This window comes from Manihot esculenta, chromosome 8 (assembly GCF_001659605.2).
Source record: "Manihot esculenta cultivar AM560-2 chromosome 8, M.esculenta_v8, whole genome shotgun sequence".
Lineage (NCBI taxonomy): Eukaryota > Viridiplantae > Streptophyta > Magnoliopsida > Malpighiales > Euphorbiaceae > Manihot > Manihot esculenta.
In genome coordinates, this window is record NC_035168.2 from 26930207 (window position 1) to 26937134 (window position 6928).

Here is a 6928-nt window from a genome sequence, read left to right on the forward strand (position 1 = left end):
AGACGGACAATCAGAGAGGACCATCCAGACCATAGAAGATATGCTAAGAATGTGTGTGCTGGACTTTGGCGGTTCTTGGAGGCAGCATCTACCTTTGGTGGAGTTTGCCTACAATAACAGCCATCATGCTAGCATCGGGATGGCTCCATATGAAGCTTTATATGGAAGGAAGTGCAGATCACCTGTTTGCTGGAAAGAAGTTGGAGAAAAGGCCTTGGCAGGGCCTGAGCTAGTAGAGATCACCAGCAGGGTGGTACCCTTAATCAGAGAAAGAATCAAGACTGCTACAAGCAGACAGAAGAGTTATGCAGACATCCACAGAAGACTAGTAGAGTTTCAGAAGGGGGATCTGGTATTGCTCAAGGTGTCTCCTATGAAAGAAGTGGTTCGGTTTGGGAAGAAAGGTAAGCTGGCTCCACGGTACATCGGACCCTTTGAAATCTTGCAAAAGATTAGGAATGTGTCGTACAAGCTGGATTTACCTGCTTCAATGGAAAGAATCTATCCGGTTTTCCATGTTTCTATGTTGAGGAAGTTTGTGTCAGATCCGGGCAAGGTTCTTAGTGAGCCTAATGTGGAGATCCAAAAGGATCTCACCTATGTTGAGCAGCCAGTGCGGATCATAGACACCCAGATCAGGAAGCTGAGAAACAAGGAAATCCCGATGGTGAAAGTCCTTTGGAACCACCACAATATGGAAGAGTGCACCTGGGAGACACGGGAGTCCATGCTCTAGCAATACCCTTATCTTTTCTAAGGTTAGTCTCTTATGTGTTTTATATGTATGATATGTTGTATGCCATGCTATGTGCTAGTTGAGGAACATTCAGGGACGAATGTTCTTAAGGGGGGAGAATGTAATACCCAGCTAGACTCCGGTATCGGAATTCCTACCGTCCGGTGGAATTTCGGGTGTCGGAGACCTCTAGAAGGGTAGAACCATGTTTTTATAAAATGTTTTAATGTGTTTTATGGTTTTAAGCATGAAAGAAAATGAGTTTTTGCATGAAAACAACCTCGGAGGAAAACTCAGGTTCGGCCGCCGAACCCCAAGATCGGCCGCCGAACATGCTTGCATTTCGGGTGTGCCTTAGGCCCCCGAAGGCATAAGTGAGGGAAGTCCAGGTTCGGCCGCCGAACCTCAAGTTCGGCCGCTGAATATGGCATGCATGCGGAGGCACGTTCGGCCCCTGAACGTGGCCTGGCCAGCCACTATAAAAGGGTCCCTTAGCCGAAAACGGGCGAGCTTTTTCCCCATTTTTGGCCAAGGTGAGCTCTCCGCCGTCCCTCACCAATCTTTGATGATTCTTCCTCTAGATCTTTCAAGATTTTCATTTGTTTTAAATTTGTTTTGAAGATTTGAGCTTTTGCGCAAAGTTTTTGGAGCTTGGAGGTTCAAGAACCCAATCTCTCCCACCTCCGAGTTTTAGGTCGTCTCTCTCTCGATCTTTAAGAGGTAAGAGCCGATCTTAAGCTCATTGCATGTTTTAAGTAAGTTTTAAGCAGATCTATGGAGGTAGAATGCATGTTTAGGTTATGGTTATGTTTATGGGTTTAATGTATGTTCTTGAGCAATGTGGATGCTTGATGTGTTGTAGATGGGGTTTATGATGGTTTGAGGCCCCTAGGAACATGTATGCTTGTGTATGTGTGTTGTAGAATAGGTTTGATGCTTGTTTGGAAGGTTTGGAGGCGAAATGTGCAAAAGGAACCAAGTTTCTGCCCTTTGGCAGAAACCAGGTTCGGCAGCCGAAGGACTTTCGGCCGCCGAACATGGCTGGGGAGGCAAGCCTTTCGGCTGCCGAAGCCTGCCCCCGAAAGGAGACTTTCGTCTCTGTCTGGCAGTTTTGGCCGCCGAAAGTGCCGCCGAACATGCATGAGTTTCGTCTCTGTCTGGGAGTTTCGGCCGCCGAAGGTGCCGCCGAACCTGCCTGACTTTCGCCTCTGGAGGGACTTTCGGTCGCCGAACCTGCCGCCGAAAGTGCCCTGTCCAGGCCTCCTTTGCATGTTTTTCTATGGTTGTTTCATGATGTTTTAGGGGGTCTTTGGGGAGTAGTTTAGAGATATGTTCTAGTATGTTTGGTCCCTCATTTGAGTCCACCTGTGTAGGTTCGGACCCGAGGAACCGAGGGCCCCAGCAGTGAGTTCAGCTCCTTCGGTATTGTCAGAGTCAGCCAGAGGTGAGTGAAACTAAACTTAATCTTTTAAATTGAATGCTTTTATCATATTTCATGCATCATGATTATGCAATAGGATGATTGCATTAGTTTTCACGAATATGCCGCATTGCATCATTTGTTGTTGATGTGGGTGAATATTGGATGACCCAATTAGTCCCTGACAGGAAGACTAGGACCCCATTCTACGGCCTGGCATGGTTATGGGACTCGAAGACCAGGAGCCTAGAGGAGGCCCTAGGGTAATGGTAAGTAATATATGATGTGACAGGAAGACCAGGACCCCATGCTACGGCCTGGCACAGAGTTAGCTGGGACTAATTGGTGACAAGTTCACCCAACCCTTATGTGAATTGTCTGTGTTATGATGCATTTCATGGAGCATAGTGTTAATATGTTTTTATAGTCCTACTCACTGGGCTTTTAGCTCACCCCTCTCCCTTTACCCCCAGGCTTGTAGGTACAGGATAGAGCAGGAGTCCGGATAGAGTAATGAAGTTCTGATTATGTAATAGTTAGTGTGGACATGATGAATGATTATGATGTAATGTAAAAGTATAGCTTAAATATGTAATGAGATGATGTTTATGGATGTTAGAGGTGTGCTTGACCATAAATTGTTGTTATCCCTTTTTTTTTATACATGATCTTAGAGATTTTTATGATGTTTATGTTCAACCAAGCTAAATTCATGTATGTTATGATACCCCATTGGAGCATTTGATGAGGGCTCCAGTGTGTGGTTTATGTTACGCTATGAGTATGCACAGGTTGAGCTTGGTTTATGGAAAGAAAAAGTTTACAGGTTTATGAGTATGTATGATCATGTATGGGTTTGGACAGGTTATATGTCAGGCTTGCTACGGGTCCCGGCGGCCTTAGGCCGATCTGGATCCTAGCGCCGGTAGCGGTCCGATTTTCGGGTCGTTACAGATTCGATCCTTTCACCACTATCTGCAGTTGTAAAATTGTTGATAACCAGAAAGGTTATTTTTTACCGGCCTCGACAACCGCGAGTCACTCATTATTGTTTACTCTTTATTTTTATTATTTGCTTTACTTTTATTGCTTTCAGTAGTTGCTTAATTAAATTAATCTCAAAACCCCCCATTTTACTTTCAGTTATTTGGTTTCAGTTTTATCTCGTTTCATTTTTATCTCGTTTCAGTTATTTTTGCTTTCAATTTTATCTCGTTTCAGTTTATTTCTCTTTCAGTTATATTTGCTTTCAGTTTATTTCTCTTCCAGTTTTATTTTTGTTTCAGTTAATTCTCTTGGTCTTGATAAGAAAAATAGGTAAGTATTCAATTCCCTGTGGATTCGATCCTTTCACCACTATCTGCAGTTGTAAATTGTTAATAACCAGAAAGGTTATTTTTGACCGGCTTCAAAAACCGCGAGTCAAAAATTGGCGCCGTTGCCGGGAAGTTGATTTAACTTATTTGTTTTTCTTTCAGGACCTGATCTGTAACCTGAAGAACACCATATCGTAGATCTGAACAAAAAAAAAAAAAGTAAAGACCACCTTTGCGCAGGAGCACCTTCTGCAACACATTCGGCCGCCGAACTTCATCAACCTTCGGCTGCCGAACCTCATCCTCATTCGGCCGCCGAACGTCTCACCAAAAAGCATAGTCACCATCGCAGATCTGAATCATGGATGAGGTAAGTAGATCTGATTTTTCTTTACTGACATCTTTTATGAAAGAATTTACCATAGGACTAGTTCAACAGGTTCAAGCATCCCAGCCATCAAGGCCATGTAGGATCTGTGGATATGTGGGACACCCAACTGATCAATGTCCTACACTTTATCAGTATGACCAACTAGTGCATGCGTTTGAAAGGTTCAATAGTCAACCTAGACATGCATATGAAGGATTCTATAAACAGCCAAGACATGATCCATACTATAACACATACAATCCAGGTTGGGGAGACTATCCATACTTCAGTTATGCAGAGGCTAACAACTACCAAGATTATCAAGGATATCAAGTCCAACCAACACCTCCAAATTCCACTCAGCACCTTGAAAAGATGATGGAGTCCATGGAAAATACTTTACAAAACCTAGAACAGTGGATAGAACGATTTGCCACCGCAGAAAATGCAATAATGTTGAGAAGAGAGGAAGAGCTTCAAGATGATGAGGAAGATGATGAAAGTTCGCAAGTTCAAGAACAAGCTGCTGAGAAACAACCAGAAAACTGTTTGTCCAAACAAACTGGTCAAACAGAACCTGTTGATAGTTTAGATATCATTGATTGTATGAGCCAAGATGTTTTTTATATAAATCAAGATGATATACTAAATAATTATCCTTGCAGGAAAGAGAGCCAGAAAAAGCCAAAATTGAAAGAAACTGATTGTTGCATCCAACAGGTGGACTGCAGCCATGCGCAAAATGAACAGAAGCAGATCGCACCACTTCAGCTTGGTGCGTAGAGCAACCTTGCGCAAGACAATCCTACAACACTTCCAATCGCACCTCTTCAGGTCAGCCTTGCGCAGATTGAAACCACCACCTTTCGGCCGTCGAACTCCACCATCTTTCGGCCGCCGAACTCCATCATCTTTCGGCCGCTGAACCTCTCACCACAGCCTCCATCGCATGAAACTCCTTCCAGTCATCCCTTTCAGGTAAATCTTGCGCAGAAGGAGCAATCTAAAACTCCTTTCAGCCTTCCAACGCAAACAGCCCTTGCTCACGAGGAACAAGTGGAAGTCCAATGGCCTAAACCAAAGGCGCATGCAGATCAATGCCTTCCCAAACCTCCGGATAAGGTAGAATTTGTTTTGCCTGAACTTGATGCCAAATTGCAGCCACCTATGGAGAAATATCAATTGAAGTTGGAAGTGCTAAAAAATGCAAACATAAGGGCTAGAGGCACACCTCATCTGAAAGAGGAGAAGCTAATCATGTTACTTCATGAGTACATGAAAAAAATGGGATGGGCTATGACAAAATCAAAGGGCGTGCTACACTTTCTACTTAATGCAGTTGGGACCCTTTTTCCTTCCCCAATTACTTGAGCCTTGATCAAGTGGATCGCACCATGCACACCACACCCAGGGGAGTACTCAGTTTCTTTTGCATTTTAATATTTCCTATACATTGAGGACAATGCATGAATTAGGTGTGGGGGTGCATATTTCTGAATTTTTAATTTTTGCTTTAGTTTTCAATTTGAATTTTTGTTTTCATTTTGAGTGTGATTTTTTTCATTTTTTTTTCATTTTTCCACAGCTTCTCGTTTGTGTTTTGATTTGCTTTACTCAAACTTATGAATTATGTTGGATGAGTTTCTCTTTCCATGACCCCATTAATGTGATGACTCTTTAAACTTAAGTTGAATTAATTATAGTGAGTTATATTCATGTTTGAGAATTGCTTTTTGAATTGAATCTTTGAGCTCGCCATGGTGAAAAATGGATTGAAGACACTCATTAGAGAGAATGAATTGAAATTTGTGTGAATGAACTTAACATGACTTAATTTAGCAATTGGTGTTGATTTGTCCAATGCATTGATTAAAGAAATTCAGCAAAGGCTTAGACTTCATAAGCATAATTGAAAACTGTTCCAATAGTCAAAAGACTATGAACAGAGCTAGTAGCCACTTGAACAGGTGACCAACTGAGTAACTGGGGGTGGGTATCACCAATATGTACCTTCACGTCAAAAGGTTGGTGACTTTTTCAAGCAAGATTAAAAGTGCAAAAGGCTGAATATAGTACTTCAAGGTAAGGGCAAATCACTCCGAAAGCTATAAAAAGTCTTAACTAAACAAAACACGTGCATGTATAGTCTCTCTCTTGAGTAAAACAAATTCTAGCCATGGTAAGTAAAAGGAAACAAGGAAAGAAGGTGAGTAATCTTCATGCATATATTCTTCACTGCAATGATTCAAAATAGGTGTCTAGAGTAAGAGTTTAAGTGGTAATAAGGATCTAGAGCAAAGAAGGCTTATTTGACTATGTTTATTTGCTTGAGGACAAGCAAAAAGTTAGGTGTGGGGGTATTTGATAGAGCATATTTTAGTCCATTTTATCATTATGTTCTTGATGTTTATTTACATCTTTTCTGCTTAATCTTGTGGTTTTAATCATGTTTTGCAGATATTAAGTGTAAAGAGACATTCTGGAGAAAATGCTCTTAAAACTGCTAAAAAGTGTCAAATATGGAAAGTGCCAAAAAAGAAAAGTTTTCAAATAAGGAAAGTTTTCAAATAAGGAAAGTGCAGAAGCAAAAGCAAATAAGGAAAGCTCAGTCAGAAGATTATTTGAAATTCAAATCGCAGATCTTTCTTCCTTGTTCAAAGTTGTGCACACACTGCAGCAGTCATATCTTCCTATTTAGGCAGCAAGATCTCATGAAGACGCACTTGCCTCTTCTGCGTTCAGCATTCAAAATTCAAACGAAGGCTCCACCTAAAAAGGAAAGACTTGACAGATTTTGTAACGACCCAAAAATCGGACCGCTACCGGCGGTAGGATCCAGATCGGCTTAAGGCCGCCGGGACCCGTAGCAAGCCAAACATTCATCCTGTATACCTATTTAATCCCATACATGATCAACAATTACATAAAAATTTAAAACTTTCTCATTTAATCATTCATTCATTCATTCATTCATTCTTTCACCAAGCTTAACCTGTGCATGCACAAACCATAACATAAAACCTCTCACTGGAGTCCTCATCAAATACTCCAATGGGGTAACATAACATACATTAAGCTTGGTTTAC